At 55.2% G+C, this 18,570-nt stretch overlaps 1 long non-coding RNA gene across 1 annotated transcript in view; it reads right to left on the bottom strand.

Annotated features, from left to right (window-relative positions):
• Positions 1-468: 468 nt before the first annotated feature.
• Positions 469-18,570, bottom strand: part of LOC136789564 (uncharacterized) — a 36,771-nt gene continuing 18,669 nt past the window's right edge. The window contains exon 2 of the long non-coding RNA XR_010828252.1: positions 469-2,902. This is a non-coding gene — a long non-coding RNA (uncharacterized lncRNA). The remainder of the gene's footprint in view (positions 2,903-18,570) is intronic.

The raw sequence follows: 18,570 nt of genomic DNA, 5'->3' as shown, positions 1-18,570 counted from the left end.
TTAGGGCAGCGATTAGGAGGCTGTATAAGGTGGTGTTAGTCCATAGAAATTTTGGTGGAGACAGCAGGGCTGTTGGAAGAAGTATGATTGTGGGTAGGATGATTTTTAGCATTGCAGGAGGTTTAGGTTGTGTAGATGGTCGGAGCCATGTGTGCGGGTGGAGGCTACTAGGATGGCCAGGCCTGTGCCCGCCTCACACGCTGAGAAGGTTAGCATGAGAATTGGTACCATGGTGAATGAGGAGACTTGGTTTTCGATGGATCATATTGATAGGCCTACGAATATCGATAATATTATGCTTTCAAGGCATAGTAGGGCGGATACTAGGTGGGTTCGGTGGAAGGCTAGTCCTAGTCCGCTGAAAATGAAGGCTGAGTAGAAGCTTAAATGTAGGGGCGACATAAGAAAGTTACAGGGTTGGCTGTAATCTGCTGGGTCGAAACCAGCTATCTTTTTGGTTAGACTAACTTTCTGTTATTCTGCTCATTCTAGGCCCCCTTGAATTCACTCGTAGGCCAGTCCGAGTGTTAGGAGAAGGAGGATCACTACAGTTCAGGTGAGGGTCATTAGGGGGGATTGGAGTTGGACGGCTCATGGCAGGGGGAGTAGGAGGGCGATTTCTAGGTCGAATAGGACGAACAGGATGGCTACTGAGGAAGAATCGGACTGAGAATGGTAATCGAGCAGATCCAAGTGGGTCGAACCCACATTCGTACGGTGAGAGTTTCTCTGAGTCGGGGTTTATTTGGGCGAGTCAGAAGTTTAATGCGGTTAGGGCGGCGCTTAGGATTGATGATAGGGCGAATATGAACATGAGTGCGTTCATTGCTCTCCTCTGGGTTTATACCAGATTCTAGAGATTGGAAGTCAATTGTAATTAATATACTAGAAGAGCAAGATCCTCATCAGTAGATGGTTATGTAGAGGAATAGTCAGATGACGTCTACGAAGTGTCAGTATCAGGCTGCTGCCTCGAATCCGAAGTGGTGGTCTGATGTAAAGTGGAACTTGATCAGTCGGAAGAGGCAGACGGTCAGGAAGGAGGATCCGATGATTACGTGGAGTCCGTGGAATCCAGTGGCAACGAAGAAGGTAGATCCGTAGACGCTATCGGCGATTGAGAATGGGGCTTCGTGGTATTCTATTGCTTGTAGGGCTGTGAAGTAGAATCCCAGGAGGATCGTTAGGGTTAGGGCGTGGATGGCGTGTTTTCGGTTTCCTTCTGTGATGCTGTGATGGGCTCACGTTACGGTAACGCCTGAGGCTAGTAGGATGGCTGTGTTTAGTAGGGGGACTTCTATCGGGTTGAGTGGTTTAATTCCTGTTGGGGGTCATTGGCCTCCTAGTTCTGGGGTTGGGGCCAGGCTCGAGTGGAAGAACGCTCAGAAGAACCCTAAGAAGAAGAATGCTTCGGATGTGATGAAAAGGATTATGCCGTATCGTAGGCCTTTTTGGACTGTGGGAGTGTGATGGCCTTGGAAGGTGCTTTCTCGTACAATGTCTCGTCATCATTGGAGTATTACTAGGAGTATTGAGATGAGGCCTAGGGTTAGTAGTATGGATGAGTTGTAGTGGAATCACATGATTAATCCTGAGGTTGTGAGTAGGGCGGCGGCTGCCCCGAAGATTGGTCAAGGGCTTGGGTCAACTATGTGGTATGAGTGTGCTTGGTGTGCCATTAGATGTTTTCTTGTAAGTATAGGCTTAGAAGGAGCACGAAGACGTAGGCCTGGATTATGGCTACTGCTACTTCTAGGATGGTTAGGAGTAGTAGGATGATTATTGTTAGGATGGATACTGCAGGAAGGGTGGGTATTAATGCAATGGAGGCTGTAGAGATGAGTTGGATGAGTAAGTGTCCTGCTGTAAGGTTGGCTGTAAGGCGGACTCCGAGGGCTAGGGGGCGGATTAGTAGGCTGGTTGTTTCGATCAGGATTAGTGCGGGGATTAGGGGTGTAGGGGTACCTTCGGGTAATAGGTGGGCTAAAGAGGCTGATGGTTGGTTTCGTAGGCCTGTTAGTAGTGTGGCGAGCCATAGTGGGAAGGCTAGGGCTATGTTCATAGATAGTTGGGTGGTTGGGGTGAATGTATATGGAAGGAGGCCTAGAAGGTTGATTGTAAGAAGTATGATTATTAGGGATGTAAATATTATGGCTCATTTGTGGCCATTTTTGTTGAGTGGGACTATTAGTTGTTTTGTGATTAGGTGAAGGAGTCATGTTTGGATAGTAGAAAGGCGGTTGTTGATTCATCGGTTGTTTGGGGACGGGAATAGTAGGGCTGGGAAGAGTAGGGATAGTAGGATTAAGGGGATGCCGAATAGATTGGGGCTGGAAAATTGGTCAAAGAAGCTTAGGTTCATGGTCAGGATCATGGTGTGGGTTTGGTAGTGAGGGAGGTCTTATTTGATGGGGGGTTGGTTGTGGTGAAGGCTAGTAGTTTTGGTTGGATGAGGAGTGCTAGGGTTAATCAGGTTATAATTATGATTGAAAATCATGGTGCGGGGTTAAGCTGTGGCATATCATTAAGGAGGGGGAAGTCCCTCTTTGGCTAGCTTAAAAGGCTAGTGCTGTTGCATAGCTTCTTAATGATTAGGATGATGATAGAAGGGACGATCAGGCCTCGAAATGTGGGAGTGGGGTTGATTCTACTACAATGGGTATGTAGCTGTGATTAGCCCCGCAAATTTCTGAGCATTGTCCGTAAAAAATCCCAGGCCGGGTGGTAATGAATGAAGTTTGGTTTAGTCGGCCTGGGATTGCGTCTGTTTTAACTCCGAGCGTTGGGACTGCTCAGGAGTGGAGTACGTCTCCTGCAGTAATGATTACGCGGATGGGGGATTCTATTGGGATAACTACGCGGTGGTCAACTTCTAGCAGTCGGAAGTGGCCGTTGGGTAAGTCTGGGGTGGGCACTATGTAGGAGTCGAATGATAGGTCTTTGAAGTCTGTGTATTCGTAGCTTCAGTATCATTGGTGGCCGATGGCTTTTAGGGTGAGGTCTGGTTCATCGATTTCGTCCATTATGTAGAGGATTTGTAGGGATGGGAGGGCGAGGAGTACCAGGACGATAGCAGGTAGGATTGTCCAGATCAGCTCTACTTCTTGGGCGTCTACAGCATTGGACGAGAGTTTTTCTGTTAGTATGTGGGCTAAAAGGTAGAGAACTAGGCTGCAGATAGCTAGGGCAACGATTAGGGCGTGGTCGTGGAATTCAACGAGTTCTTCTATGATGGGTGATGAGGCGTCTTGGAATCCTAGTTGGGAGTGGTTGGCCACATGAGATGTACAGGATTTTTACCTGTGATTTAGTCTTGACAAGGCTATGTAATTGGTTTACTAACGTCTCATAAGAAAGAAGCATGAGCGGTTAATGCAGTTGGCTTGAAACCAGCATGTGAGGGTTCGATTCCTTCCTTTCTTGTACTTGGACGAAGGCCGGTTCCTCGAAAGTATGGTATGGGGGAGGGCAGCCGTGGATTCATTCAACGTTTGTGGTAGTTAGTTCTGGTTGTAGGACTTTTCGTTTGGCCGAAAAGGCTTCTCAGATGATGAATATTAGTATGATTACGGCTACTATTGAGATTAGGGAGCCGATGGAGGAAATGGTGTTTCATAGTGTGTAGGCGTCGGGATAGTCCGAGTATCGTCGGGGTATTCCTGCTAGGCCTAGGAAGTGCTGGGGGAAGAACGTTAGGTTTACTCCTGTAAATATTACCCCGAAGTGGGCTTTTGCTCATGTTTGGTGTAGGGTAAACCCAGTGAGTAGTGGGAATCAGTGAGTAAATCCTGCTAGAATGGCAAAGACGGCGCCTATGGATAGGACGTAGTGGAAGTGGGCAACTACGTAGTACGTGTCGTGCAGGGCGATGTCTAGGGAAGAGTTTGCAAGAACGATTCCTGTTAATCCTCCGATGGTAAATAGGAAGATAAATCCTAGAGCTCATAGTATTGGGGGGTCTCATTTGATTGTTCCTCCGTGCAGGGTGGCTAGTCAGCTAAATACTTTGATTCCGGTAGGGATGGCAATGATTATAGTGGCTGATGTAAAGTAGGCTCGGGTATCAACGTCTATTCCTACTGTAAACATGTGGTGAGCTCAGACGATGAATCCTAGGAAGCCGATGGATAGTATGGCTCAGACTATTCCCATGTAGCCGAAGGGCTCCTTTTTGCCTGAGTAGTACGTGACTACGTGTGAGATGATTCCGAACCCCGGTAGGATCAGAATATAGACTTCTGGGTGTCCGAAGAATCAGAATAGGTGTTGGTACAGGATTGGGTCTCCTCCTCCAGCGGGGTCGAAGAATGTGGTGTTTAGGTTTCGATCAGTTAGTAATATTGTAATACCGGCGGCGAGTACGGGGAGTGATAGAAGGAGTAGGATGGCGGTAATTAGTACGGATCAGACAAATAGTGGGGTTTGGTATTGTGAGAGTGCGGGGGGTTTTATGTTGATGGCTGTGGTGATAAAGTTGATGGCCCCAAGGATGGAGGAGATACCGGCTAAGTGGAGTGAGAAGATAGCCAGGTCTACTGAAGCTCCGGCGCGGGCAAGGTTACCTGCTAGGGGAGGGTAGACAGTTCAGCCTGTGCCGGCGCCAGCTTCTACAGTGGATGAGGCTAGTAGTAGGAGGAATGATGGGGGGAGGAGTCAAAAGCTTATGTTGTTTATTCGCGGGAATGCTATGTCGGGGGCACCGATTATGAGGGGGACTAATCAGTTGCCGAATCCTCCGATCATGATGGGTATGACTATAAAGAAGATTATTACAAAGGCGTGAGCGGTAACGATTACATTGTAAATTTGGTCGTCGCCTAGGAGAGTCCCTGGTTGTCCTAGTTCTGCGCGGATTAATAGGCTGAGTGCGGTGCCGACTATTCCTGCTCATGCCCCGAAGATGAGGTACAGGGTGCCAATATCCTTATGGTTAGTGGAAAATAGTCATCGGTTGATGAAGGTGACGGGTAAGATGGCTGAGTGTTGAAGCGTTAGGCTGTAGTCCTTTTTACAGAGGTTTAATTCCTCTTCTTATCGGCTCTGTAGTGAAATTCATGTTGAGTTGCAAGCTCATCGATGCGCACTAGGGTGCGTCAGGGTCTTTGTAGGCAGAAGCCAATTGGTTTAGGCATTTAGCTGTTAACTAGAGTTTTGTGGGATCGAAGCCCATCTGTCTAGGGAGGCTTTAGCTTAATTAAAGCGTCTGACTTGCATTCAGAAGATACAGGTTAATATTCTGTAAGTCTTAATGTGCAGAAACTAAGAGGGTTTAACTCTTATTTAAGGCTTTGAAGGCCTTCGGTTTGGGGTGTTATCCTAAGTTTCTAGACAATGGCATGTATTATTGGGGACAGGGGAAGTAAGAGGATTGATAGTGAGGCAAGGACCGCAGTAGGTGTGCTTGGGGCTTTGCTAGTGTATCATTGTTTTATGTGGTTAGAGGAGTTGGGGGGAAGGGTAATTGTTGAGTGGTATGCGAGGCGTAGGTAGAAGAAGAGGCTGAGCAGTGATAGCATGGCAATTGCCATGGCTGCTGGTGTTATTTCCTGTTTAGTTAGTTCTTGGATGATAAGTCACTTTGGTATAAAGCCTGTTAATGGGGGGAGGCCTGCTAGGGATAAAAGTACTAGTATTAGGGTGGCGTTTAGCACTGGGGTTTTTGTTCATGAGGTTGTGATCATGGATAGGTTAAGGGCTTTGATTTTGTTAAGGGCTAGGAATACGGCTGATGTTATGATTGTGTATAGGTAGAAGGTAAGTAAGGCCAATTTGGGGCTGTAAACTAGGATGATGGCGATTCAGCCTAAGTGGGAGATGGACGAGAAGGCTAGGATTTTGCGTGTTTGTGTTTGGTTCAGTCCTATTCAGCCTCCTAGTGCTGTTGAGGCTAGGGCCATGGCGGTGAGTAGAGCTGGGTCGAGGGATTTGGATGTTAGTAGGAGCAGGGTTAGTGGGGGGAATTTTATGAGGGTCGAGAGTAGCAGGGCTGTTATTAGTGGCGATCCTTGTAGTACTTCTGGGAATCAGAAGTGAAATGGCACTAGGCCCAGTTTAATAGCGATTGCTGCTGTCAGTAGTAGACAGGAGGTTGGGTGGTTTATTAGTGTGATGTCTCATTGGCCGGTGACTCAGGCATTGGTTATGCTAGAGAATAGGACCAGGGCGGAAGCAGCTGCTTGGGTTAGGAAGTCTCTGGACTCACTGAAGTGCATCCCCAGTGGTGCCAGTGCACTCTCTGGACTCACTGCACTGCATCCCCAGTGGTGCCAGTGCACTCTCTGGACTCACTGCACTGCATCCCCAGTGGTGCCAGTGCACTCCCTGGACTCACTGCACTGCATCCTCAGTGGTTCCAGTGCATTCACTGGACTCACAGTACTGCATCTCCAGTGGTGCCAGTGCACTCTCTGGGCTCACTGCAGTGCATCCCCAGTGGTGCCAGTGCACTCTCTGGACTCACTGCACTGCATCCCCAGCGGTGCCAGTGCACTCACTGGATTCACTGCACTGCATCCCCAGTGGTGCTAGTGCACTCTCTGGAGTCACTGCGCTGCATCCCCAGTGGTGCCAGTGCACTCTCTGGACACACTGAAGTGCATTCTCAGTGGTGCCAGTGCACTCTCTTGACTCACTGCACTGCATCCCCAGTGGTGCCAGTGCAATCCCTGGACTCACTGCAGGGCATCCCCAGTGGTGCCAGTGCACTCACTGGACTGACTGCACTGCATCCCCAGTGGAGCCAGTGCGCTCTCCGGAGTCAGAGCACTGCATCCCCAGTGGTGCCAGTGCACTCACTGGACTCACTGTACTGCATCACAGGTGGTGCCAGTGCACTCTCTGGACTAACTGCAGTGCATCCCCAGTGGTGCCAGTGCACTCTCTGGACTCACTGCAGTGCATCCCCAGTGGTGCCAGTGCACTCTCTGGACTCACTGCACTGCATCCCCAGTGGTTCCAGTGCATTCACTGGACTCACTGCACTGCATCCACAGTGGTGCTAGTGCACTCTGTGGACTCACTGCACCGCATCCCCAGTGGTGCCAGTGCACTCTCTGGACTCACTGAAGGGCATTCGCAGTGGTGCCAGTGCACTCCCTGGACTCACTGCACTGCATCCTCAGTGGTTCCAGTGCATTCACTGGACTCACAGTACTGCATCTCCAGTGGTGCCAGTGCACTCTCTGGGCTCACTGCAGTGCATCCCCAGTGGTGCCAGTGCACTCTCTGGACTCACTGCACTGCATCCCCAGCGGTGCCAGTGCACTCACTGGATTCACTGCACTGCATCCCCAGTGGTGCTAGTGCACTCTCTGGAGTCACTGCGCTGCATCCCCAGTGGTGCCAGTGCACTCTCTGGACACACTGAAGTGCATTCTCAGTGGTGCCAGTGCACTCTCTTGACTCACTGCACTGCATCCCCAGTGGTGCCAGTGCAATCCCTGGACTCACTGCAGGGCATCCCCAGTGGTGCCAGTGCACTCACTGGACTGACTGCACTGCATCCCCAGTGGAGCCAGTGCGCTCTCCGGAGTCAGAGCACTGCATCCCCAGTGGTGCCAGTGCACTCACTGGACTCACTGTACTGCATCACAGGTGGTGCCAGTGCACTCTCTGGACTAACTGCAGTGCATCCCCAGTGGTGCCAGTGCACTCTCTGGACTCACTGCAGTGCATCCCCAGTGGTGCCAGTGCACTCTCTGGACTCACTGCACTGCATCCCCAGTGGTTCCAGTGCATTCACTGGACTCACTGCACTGCATCCACAGTGGTGCTAGTGCACTCTGTGGACTCACTGCACTGCATCCCCAGTGGTGCCAGTGCACTCTCTGGACTCACTGAAGGGCATTCGCAGTGGTGCCAGTGCACTCTCTGGACTCACTGCAGTGCATCCCCAGTGGTGCCAGTACACTCACTGGGCTGACTGCACTGCATCCCCAGTGGTGCAAGTGCACTCTCTGGACTCACTGCACTGCATCCCCATTGGTGCCAGTGCATTCTCTGGACTCACCACACTGCACCCTGAGTGGTGACAGTGCACTCTCTGGAGTAACTGCAGTGCATCACCAGTGGTGCCAGTGCACTCTCTGGACTCACTGCACTGCATCCCCAGTGGTGCCAGTGCACTCTCTGGACTCACTGCAGTGCATCCCCAGTGGTGCCAGTGCACTCTCTGGACTCACTGCAGTGCATCACCAGTGTTGCCAGTGCACTCTCTGGAGTAACTGCAGTGCATCCCCAGTGGTGCCAAAGCACTCACTGGACTCCCGACACCGCATCCCCAGTGGTGCCAGTGAAGTCTTTGGACTCACTGCACTGCATCCCCAGTGGTGCCAGTGCACTCTCTGGAGTCACTGAAGTGCATCCCCAGTGGTGCCAGTGCACTCTCTGTACTCACTGCACTGCATAACCAGTGCTGCCAGTGCACTCTGTGGACTCACTGCAGTGCATCCCCAGTGGTGCCAGTGCGCTCTCTGGACTCACTGCACTGCATCCCCAGTGGTGCCAGTGCACTCTCTGGACTCACTGCACTGCATCCCCAGTGCTGCCAGTGCACTCTCTGGACTCACTGCACTGCATCCCCAGTGCTGCCAGTGCACTCTCTGGACTCACTGCACTGCATCCCCAGTGGTGCCAGTGCACCCTCTGGACTCACTGCACTGCATCCCCAGTGGTGCCAGTGCACTCTCTGGACTCACTGCACTGCATCCCCAGTGGTGCCAGTGCACTCTGTGGACTCACTGTACTGCATCCCCAGTGGTGCCAGTGCACTCACTGGACTTACTGTACTGCATCATCAGAGGTGCCAGTGCACTCTCTGGACTCACTGCAGTGCATCCCCAGTGGTGCCAGTGCACTCTCTGGACTCACTGCACTGCATCCCCAGTGGTGCCAGTGCACTCTCTGGACTCACTATACTGCATCACCAGTGGTGCCAGTGCACTCTCTGGACTCACTGCACTGCATCCCCAGTGCTGCCAGTGCATTCACTGGACTCACTGTACTGCATCTCCAGTGGTGCCAGTGCACTCTCTGGGCTCACTGCAGTGCATCCCCAGTGGTGCCAGTGCACTCTCTGTACTCACTGCACTGCATCCCCAGTGGAGCCCGTGCACTCTCTGGACTCACTGCAGTGCATCTCCAGTGGTGCCAGTGCACTCTCTGGACTCACTGCAGTGCATCCCCAGTGGTGCCAGTGCACTCTCTGGACTCACTGCACTGCATTCCCAGTGGTGCCAGTGCACTCTCTGGACTCACTGCAGGGCATCCCCAGTGGTGCCAGTGCACTCTCTGGACTCAGTGCACTGCATCCCCAGTGGTGCCAGTGCACTCTCTGGACTCACTGCACTGCATCCCCAGTGGTGCCAGTGCACTCACTGGACTCACTGTACTGCATCATCAGTGGTGCCAGTGCACTCTCTGGACTCACTGCACTGCATCCCCAGTGGTGCCAGTGCATTCTCTGGACTCACCGCACTGCACCCTGAGTGGTGCCAGTGCACTCTCTGGACTCACTGCACTGCATCCCCAGTGGTGCCAGTGCACTCACTGGACTCACTGTACTGCATCACCAGTGGTGCCAGTGCACTCTCTGGACTCACTGCAGTGCATCCCCAGTGGTGCCAGTGCACTCTCTGGACTCACTGAAGTGCATCCCCAGTGGTGCCAGTGCACTCTCTGGACTCACTGCAGTGCATCCCCAGTGGTGCCAGTGCACTCTCTGGACTCACTGCACTGCATCCCCCATGGTGCCAGTGCACTCTCTGGACTGACTACAGGGCATCCCCAGTGGTGCCAGTGCACTCTCTGGACTCACTGCACTGCATCACCAGTGGTGCCAGTGCTATCCCTGCACTCACTGTAGTGCATCCCCAGTGGTGCCAGTGCACTCTCTGGAGTCACTGCACTGCATCCCCAGTGGTGCCAGTGCACTCTCTGGACTCACTGCACTGCATCCCCAGTGGTGCCAGTGCACTCTCTGGAGTAACTGCAGTGCATCCCCAGTGGTGCCAGTGCACTCTCTGCACTCACTTCACTGCATCCCCAGTGGTGCCAGTGTATTCACTGGACTCACTGTACTGCATCCCCAGTGGTGCCAGTGCACTCTCTGGACTCACTGCACTGCATCCCCAGTGCTGCCTGTGCACTCTCTGGACTCACTGCACTGCATCCCCAGTGGTGCCAGTGCACTCTCTGGACTCACTGCACTGCATCCCCAGTGGTGCCAGTGCTATCCCTGGACTCACTGTAGTGCATCCCCAGTGGTGCCAGTGCACTCTCTGGACTCACTGCAGGGCATCCCCAGTGGTGCCAGTGCACTCACTGGACTCACTGCAGTGCATTCCCTCTGGTGCCAGTGCACTCTCTGGACTCACTGCAGTGCATCCCCAGTGGTGCCAGTTCACTCTCTGGACTCACTGCACTGCATCCCCAGTGGTGCCAGTGCACTCTCTGGACTCACTGCTGTGCATCACCTGTGGTGCCAGTGCACTCTCTGGACTCACTGAAGTGCATCCCCAGTGGTGCCAGTGCAATCTCTGGACTTACTGCACTGCATTCCCAGGGGTGCCAGTGCACACTCTGCACTCCCTGCACTGCATCCCCAGTGGTGCCAGTGCACTCTCTGGACTCACTGTACTGCACCCCCAGTGGTGCCAGTGCACTCACTGGACTGACTGCACTGCATCCCCAGTGGTGCCAGTGCACTCACTGGACTCACTGGACACATCCCCAGTGGTGCCAGTGCACTCTCTGGACTCACTGCAGGGCATCCCCAGTGGTGCCAGTGCACTCTCTGGACTCACTGCACTGCATCCCCAGTGGTGCCAGTGTACTCACTGGACTGACTGCACTGCATCCCCAGTGGTGCCAGTGCGCTCTCCGGAGTCACAGCACTGCATCCCCAGTGGTTCCAGTGCATTCACTGGACTCACTGTACTGCATCTCCAGTGGTGCCAGTGCACTCTCTGGACTCACTGCACTGCATCACCAGTGGTGCCAGTGCACTCACTGGATTCACTGTACTGCATCCACAGTGGTGCTAGTGCACTCTCTGGACTCACTGTACTGCATCCCCAGTGGTGCCAGTTCACTCTCTGGACTCACTGAAGTGCATTCTCAGTGGTGCCAGTGCACTCTCTGCACTCACTGCACTGCATCCACAGTGGTGCCAGTGCACTCTCTGGACTCACTGCACTGCATCCCCAGTGGTGCCAGTGCACTCTCTGGACTCACTGCAGGGCATCCCCAGTGGTGCCAGTGCACTCTCTGGACTCACTGCACTGCATCCCCAGTGGTGCCAGTGCTATCCCTGGACTCACTGTAGTGCATCCCCAGTGGTGCCAGTGCACTCTCTGGACTCACTGCAGGGCATCCCCAGTGGTGCCAGTGCACTCTCTGGACTCACTGCACTGCATCCCCAGTGGTGCCAGTGCACTCTCTGGACTCACTGCAGTGCATCCCCAGTAGTGCCAGTGCACTCTCTGCACTCACTTCACTGCATCACCAGTGGTGCCAGTGCACTCTCTGGACTCACTGCAGTGCATCCCCAGTGGTGCCAGTGCACTCTCTGGACTCACTGCAGTGCATCCCCAGTGCTGCCTGTGCACTCTCTGGACTCACTGCACTGCATCCCAGTGGTGCCACTGCACTATCTGGACTCACTGCACTGCATCCCCAGTGGTGCCAGTGCTCTCTCTGCACTCACTGCACTGCATACCCAGTGGTGCCAGTGCACTCACTGGACTCACTGCAGTGCATTCCCTCTGGTGCCAGTGCACTCTCTGGACTCACTGCAGTGCATCCCCAGTGGTGCCAGTGCACTCTCTGGACTCACTGCACTGCATCCCCAGTGGTGCCAGTGCACTCTCTGGACTCACTGCAGTGCATCACCAGTGGTGCCAGTGCACTCTCTGGACTCACTGAAGTGCATCCCCCGTGGTGCCAGTGCACTTTCTGGACTCACTGCACTGCATTCCCAGAAGTGCCAGTGCACACTCTGGAGTCACTGCACTGCATCCCCAGTGGTGCCAGTGCACTCTCTGGACTCACTGCAGTGCATCCCCAGTGTTGCCAGTGCACTCTCTGGACTCACTGCAGTGCAATCCCTCTGTTGCCAGTGCACTCTCTGGACTCACTGCACTGCATCCCCAGTGGTGCCACAGCACTCTCTGGACTCACTGCACTGCATCCCCAGTGGTGCCAGTGCACTCTCTGGACTCACTGCAGTGCATCCCCAGTGGTGCCAGTGCACTCTCTGGACTCACTGTACTGCATCCCCAGTGGAGCCCGTGCACTCTCTGGACTCACTGAAGTGCAACCCCAGTGGTGCCAGTGCACTCTCTGGACTCACTGCACTGCATCCCCAGTGGTGCTAGTGCACTCTGTGGACTCACTGCAGTGCATCCCCAGTGGTGCCAGTGCACTCTCTGGACTCACTGAAGGGCATTCTCAGTGGTGCCAGTGCACTCTCTGGACTCACTGCAGTGCATCTCCAGTGGTGCCAGTACACTCACTGGACTGACTGCACTGCATCCCCAGTGGTGCCAGTGCACTCTCTGGACTCACTGCACTGCATTCCCATTGGTGCCAGTGCATTCTCTGGACTCACCGCACTGCACCCTGAGTGGTGCCAGTGCACTCTCTGGACTCACTGCACCGCATCCCCAGTGGTGCCAGTGCACTCTCTGGAGTAACTGCAATGCATCACCAGTGGTGCCAGTGCACTCTCTGGACTCACTGCACTGCATCCCCAGTGGTGCCAGTGCACTCTCTGGACTCACTGCACTGCATCCCCAGTGGTTCCAGAGCACTCTCTGGACTCACTGCAGTGCATCCCCAGTGGTGCCAGTGCACTCTCTGGACTCACTGTACTGCATCCCCAGTGGTGCCAGTGCACTCTCTGGACTCACTGCACTGCATCCCCAGTGGTGCCAGTGCACTCTCTGGAGTCACTGCGCTGCATCTCCAGTGGTGGCAGTGCACTCTCTGGACTCACTGCAGTGCATCCCCAGTGTTGCCTGTGCACTCTCTGGAGTAAATGCAGTGCATCCCCAGTGGTGCCAAAGCACTCTCTGGACTCCCGGCACCGCATCCATAGTGGTGCCAGGGCACTCTCTGGGCTCACTGCAGTGCATCCCCAGTGGTGCCAGTGCACTCTCTGGAGTCACTGCAGTGCATCCCCAGTGGTGCCAGTGCACTCTCTGGACTCACTGCACTGCATCCCCAGTGGTGCCAGTGCACTCTCTGGACTCACTGCAGTGCATCCCCAGTAGTGCCAGTGCACTCTCTGCACTCACTTCACTGCATCACCAGTGGTGCCAGTGCACTCTCTGGACTCACTGCAGTGCATCCCCAGTGGTGCCAGTGCACTCTCTGGACTCACTGCAGTGCATCCCCAGTGCTGCCTGTGCACTCTCTGGACTCACTGCACTGCATCCCAGTGGTGCCACTGCACTATCTGGACTCACTGCACTGCATCCCCAGTGGTGCCAGTGCTCTCTCTGCACTCACTGCACTGCATACCCAGTGGTGCCAGTGCACTCACTGGACTCACTGCAGTGCATTCCCTCTGGTGCCAGTGCACTCTCTGGACTCACTGCAGTGCATCCCCAGTGGTGCCAGTGCACTCTCTGGACTCACTGCACTGCATCCCCAGTGGTGCCAGTGCACTCTCTGGACTCACTGCAGTGCATCACCAGTGGTGCCAGTGCACTCTCTGGACTCACTGAAGTGCATCCCCCGTGGTGCCAGTGCACTTTCTGGACTCACTGCACTGCATTCCCAGAAGTGCCAGTGCACACTCTGGAGTCACTGCACTGCATCCCCAGTGGTGCCAGTGCACTCTCTGGACTCACTGCAGTGCATCCCCAGTGTTGCCAGTGCACTCTCTGGACTCACTGCAGTGCAATCCCTCTGTTGCCAGTGCACTCTCTGGACTCACTGCACTGCATCCCCAGTGGTGCCAGAGCACTCTCTGGACTCACTGCACTGCATCCCCAGTGGTGCCAGTGCACTCTCTGGACTCACTGCAGTGCATCCCCAGTGGTGCCAGTGCACTCTCTGGACTCACTGTACTGCATCCCCAGTGGAGCCCGTGCACTCTCTGGACTCACTGAAGTGCAACCCCAGTGGTGCCAGTGCACTCTCTGGACTCACTGCACTGCATCCCCAGTGGTGCTAGTGCACTCTGTGGACTCACTGCAGTGCATCCCCAGTGGTGCCAGTGCACTCTCTGGACTCACTGAAGGGCATTCTCAGTGGTGCCAGTGCACTCTCTGGACTCACTGCAGTGCATCTCCAGTGGTGCCAGTACACTCACTGGACTGACTGCACTGCATCCCCAGTGGTGCCAGTGCACTCTCTGGACTCACTGCACTGCATTCCCATTGGTGCCAGTGCATTCTCTGGACTCACCGCACTGCACCCTCAGTGGTGCCAGTGCACTCTCTGGACTCACTGCACCGCATCCCCAGTGGTGCCAGTGCACTCTCTGGAGTAACTGCAATGCATCACCAGTGGTGCCAGTGCACTCTCTGGACTCACTGCACTGCATCCCCAGTGGTGCCAGTGCACTCTCTGGACTCACTGCACTGCATCCCCAGTGGTTCCAGAGCACTCTCTGGACTCACTGCAGTGCATCCCCAGTGGTGCCAGTGCACTCTCTGGACTCACTGTACTGCATCCCCAGTGGTGCCAGTGCACTCTCTGGACTCACTGCACTGCATCCCCAGTGGTGCCAGTGCACTCTCTGGAGTCACTGCGCTGCATCTCCAGTGGTGGCAGTGCACTCTCTGGACTCACTGCAGTGCATCCCCAGTGTTGCCTGTGCACTCTCTGGAGTAAATGCAGTGCATCCCCAGTGGTGCCAAAGCACTCTCTGGACTCCCGGCACCGCATCCCCAGTGGTGCCAGGGCACTCTCTGGGCTCACTGCAGTGCATCCCCAGTGGTGCCAGTGCACTCTCTGGAGTCACTGCAGTGCATCCCCAGTGGTGCCAATGCACTCTCTGGACCTCCGGCACCGCATCCCCAGTGGTGCCAGTGCACTCTCTGGACTCACGGCACTGCATCCCCATTGGTGCCAGTGCACTCTCTCGAGTCACTGCACTACATCCCCAGTGGTGCCAGTACACTCTCTCGAGTCACTGCACTACATCCCCAGTGGTGCCAGTGCACTCACTGGACTCACTGTACTGCATCATCAGTGGTGCCAGTGCACTCTCTGGACTCACTGCACTGCATCCCCAGTGGTGCCAGTGCACTCTCTGGACTCACTGCACTGCATCCCCAGTGGTGCCAGTGCACTCACTGGACTCACTGCAGTGCATCCCCAGTGGTGCCAGTGCACTCTCTGGACTCATTGCACTGCATCCCCAGTGGTTCCAGTGAATTCACTGGACTCACTGTACTGCATCTCCAGTGGTGCCAGTGCACTCTCTGGACTCACTGCACTGCATCACCAGTGGTGCCGGTGCACTCACTGGATTCACTGCACTGCATCCCCAGTGGTGCTAGTGCACTCTCTGGACTCACTGCAGTGCATCCCCAGTGGTGCCAGTGCACTCTCTGGACTCACTGCACTGCATCCCCAGTGGTGCCAGTGCACTCTCTGGACTCACTGCAGTGCATCCCCAGTGGTGCCAGTGCACTCACTGGACTCACTGCACTGCATCCCCAGTGATGCCAGTGCACTCTCTCGACTCACTGCAGGACATCCCCAGTGGTGCCAGTGCACTCTCTGGACTCACTGCACTGCATCCCCAGTGGTGCCAGCGCTATCCCTGGACTCACTGTAGTGCATCCCCAGTGGTGCCAGTGCACTCTCTGGACTCACTGCAGGGCATCCCCAGTGGTGCCAGTGCACTCACTGGACTCACTGCAGTGCATTCCCTCTGGTGCCAGTGCACTCTCTGGACTCACTGCAGTGCATCCCCAGTGGTGCCAGTGCACTCTCTGGACTCACAGAAGTGCATTCTCAGTGGTGCCAGTGCACTCTCTGGACTCACTGTACTGCATCCCCAGTGGTGCCAGTGCACTCTCTGGACTCACTGCAGGGCATCCCCAGTGGTGCCAGTGCACTCTCTTAGTCACTGCACTGCATCCCCAGTGGTGCCAGTGCTATCCCTGGACTCACTGTAGTGCATCCCCAGTGGTGCCATTGCACTGGACTCACTGCAGGGCATCCCCAGTGGTGCCAGTGCACTCACTGGACTCACTGCAGTGCATTCCCTCTGGTGCCAGTGCACTCTCTGGACTCACTGCACTGCATCCCCAGTGGTGCCAGTGCACTCTCTGGACTCACTGCTGTGCATCACCTGTGGTGCCAGTGCACTCTCTGGACTCACTGAAGTGCATCCCCAGTGGTGCCAGTGCAATCTCTGGACTCACTGCACTGCATCCCCAGTGGTGCCAGTGCACACTCTGGACTCACTGCAGTGCATCCCCAGTGGTGCCAGTGCACTCTCTGGACTCACTGCACTGCATCCCCAGTGGTGCCAGTGCACTCTCTGGACTCACTGCACTGCATACCCAGTGGTGCCAGTGCACTCTCTGGACTCAGTGCACTGCATCCCCAGTGGTGCCAGTGCACTCTCTGGACTCACTGCACTGCATCCCCAGTGGTGCCATTGCACTCTCTGCACTCACTGCACTGCAGCCCCAGTGGTGCCAGTGCACTCTCTGGACTCACTGCACTACATCCCCAGTATTGCCAGTGCACTCTGTGGACTAACTGCACTGCATCCCCAGTGCTGCCTGTGCACTCACTGGACTCACTGCAGTGCATTCCCTCTGGTGCCAGTGCACTCTCTGGACTCACTGCACTGCATCCCCAGTGCTGCCTGTGCACTCACTGGACTCACTGCAGTGCATTCCCTCTGGTGCCAGTGCACTCTCTGGACTCACTGCAGTGCATCACCAGTGGTGCCAGTGCACTCTCTGGACTCACTGAATTGCATCCCCCGTGGTGCCAGTGCAAACTCTGGACTCACTGCACTGCATTCCCAGTGGTGCCAGTGGACACTCTGGACTCACTGCACTGCATCCCCAGTGGTGCCAGTGCACTCTCTGGACTCACTGCACTGCATTCCCAGTGGTGCCAGTGCACACTCTGGACTCACTGCACTGCATCCCCGGTGGTGCCAGAGCACTCTCTGGACTCACTGCACTGCATCCCCAGTGGTGCCAATGCACTCTCTGGACTCACTGCACTGCAGCCCCATTGGTGCCAGTGCACTCTCTGCACTCACTGCACTGCATCCCCAGTGGTGCCAGTGCACTCACTAGACTCACTGCAGTGCATTCCCTCTGGTGCCAGTGCACTCTCTGGACTCACTGCACTGCATCCCCAGTGGTGCCAGTGCAATCTCTGGACTCAGTGCAATGCATCCCCAGTGGTGCCAGTGCACTCTCTGGACTCACTGCAGTGCATCCCCAGTGGTGCCTGTGCACTCTCTGGACTAACTGAAGTGCATCCCCCGTGGTGCCAGTGCAATCTCTGAACTCACTGCACTGCATTCGCAGTGGTGCCAGTGCACACTCTGGACTCACTGCACTGCATCCCCAGTGGTGCCAGTGCACTCTCTTGACTCACTGCAGTGCATCCCCAGTGTTGCCAGTGCACTCTCTGGACTCACTGCACTGCATCCCCAGTGGTGCCAGTGCACTCTCTGGACTCACTGCACTGCATCCCCAGTGGTGCCAGAGCACTCTCTGGACTCACTGCACTGCATCCCCAGTGGTGCCAGTGCACTCACTGGACTCACTGCACTGCATCCCCAGTGGTGCCAGTGCACTCTCTGGACTCACTGCACTTGCATCCCCAGTGGTGCTAGTGCACTCTGTGGACTCACTGCAGTGCATCCCCAGTGGTGCCAGTGCACTCTCTGGACTCACTGCACTGCATCCCCAGTGGTGCCAGTGCACTCTCTGGACTCACTGCACTGCATCCCCAGTGGTGCCAGTACACTCACTGGACTGACTGCACTGCATCCCCAGTGGTGCCAGTGCATTCTCTGGACTCACTGCACCGCATCCCCAGTGTTGCCAGTGCACTCTCTGGAGTAACTGCACTGCATCCCCAGTGGTGCCAGTGCACTCTCTGGACTCACTGCACTGCATCCCCAGTGGTGCCAGAGCACTCTCTGGACTCACTGCAGTGCATCCCCAGTGGTGCCAGTGCACTCTCTGGACTCACTGCACTGCATCCCCAGTGGTTCCAGTGCACTCTCTGGAGTAACTGCAGTGCATCCCCAGTGGTGCCAAAGTACTCTCTGGACTCCCGGCACCGCATCCCCAGTGGTGCCAGTGCACTCTCTGGACTCACTGTACTGCATCCCCAGTGGTGCCAGTGCACTCTGTGGACTCACTGCACTGCATCCCCAGTGGTGCCAGTGCACTCTCTGGACTCACTGTACTGCATCCCCACTGGTGCCAGTGCACTCTCTGGACTCGGTGCACTGCATCCCAAGTGGTGCCAGTGCACTCTCTGGACTCACTGCACTGCATCCCCAGTGGTGCCAGTGCACTCTCTGGACTCACTGCAGTGCATCCCCAGTGGTGCCAGTGCACTCTC

This window comes from Anser cygnoides, unplaced genomic scaffold, assembly GCF_040182565.1.
Source record: "Anser cygnoides isolate HZ-2024a breed goose unplaced genomic scaffold, Taihu_goose_T2T_genome scaffold_62_1, whole genome shotgun sequence".
NCBI lineage: Eukaryota > Metazoa > Chordata > Aves > Anseriformes > Anatidae > Anser > Anser cygnoides.
The sequence above is the reverse complement of the archived record's forward strand: the minus strand, read 5'-3'. Positions and strand labels throughout refer to the sequence as shown.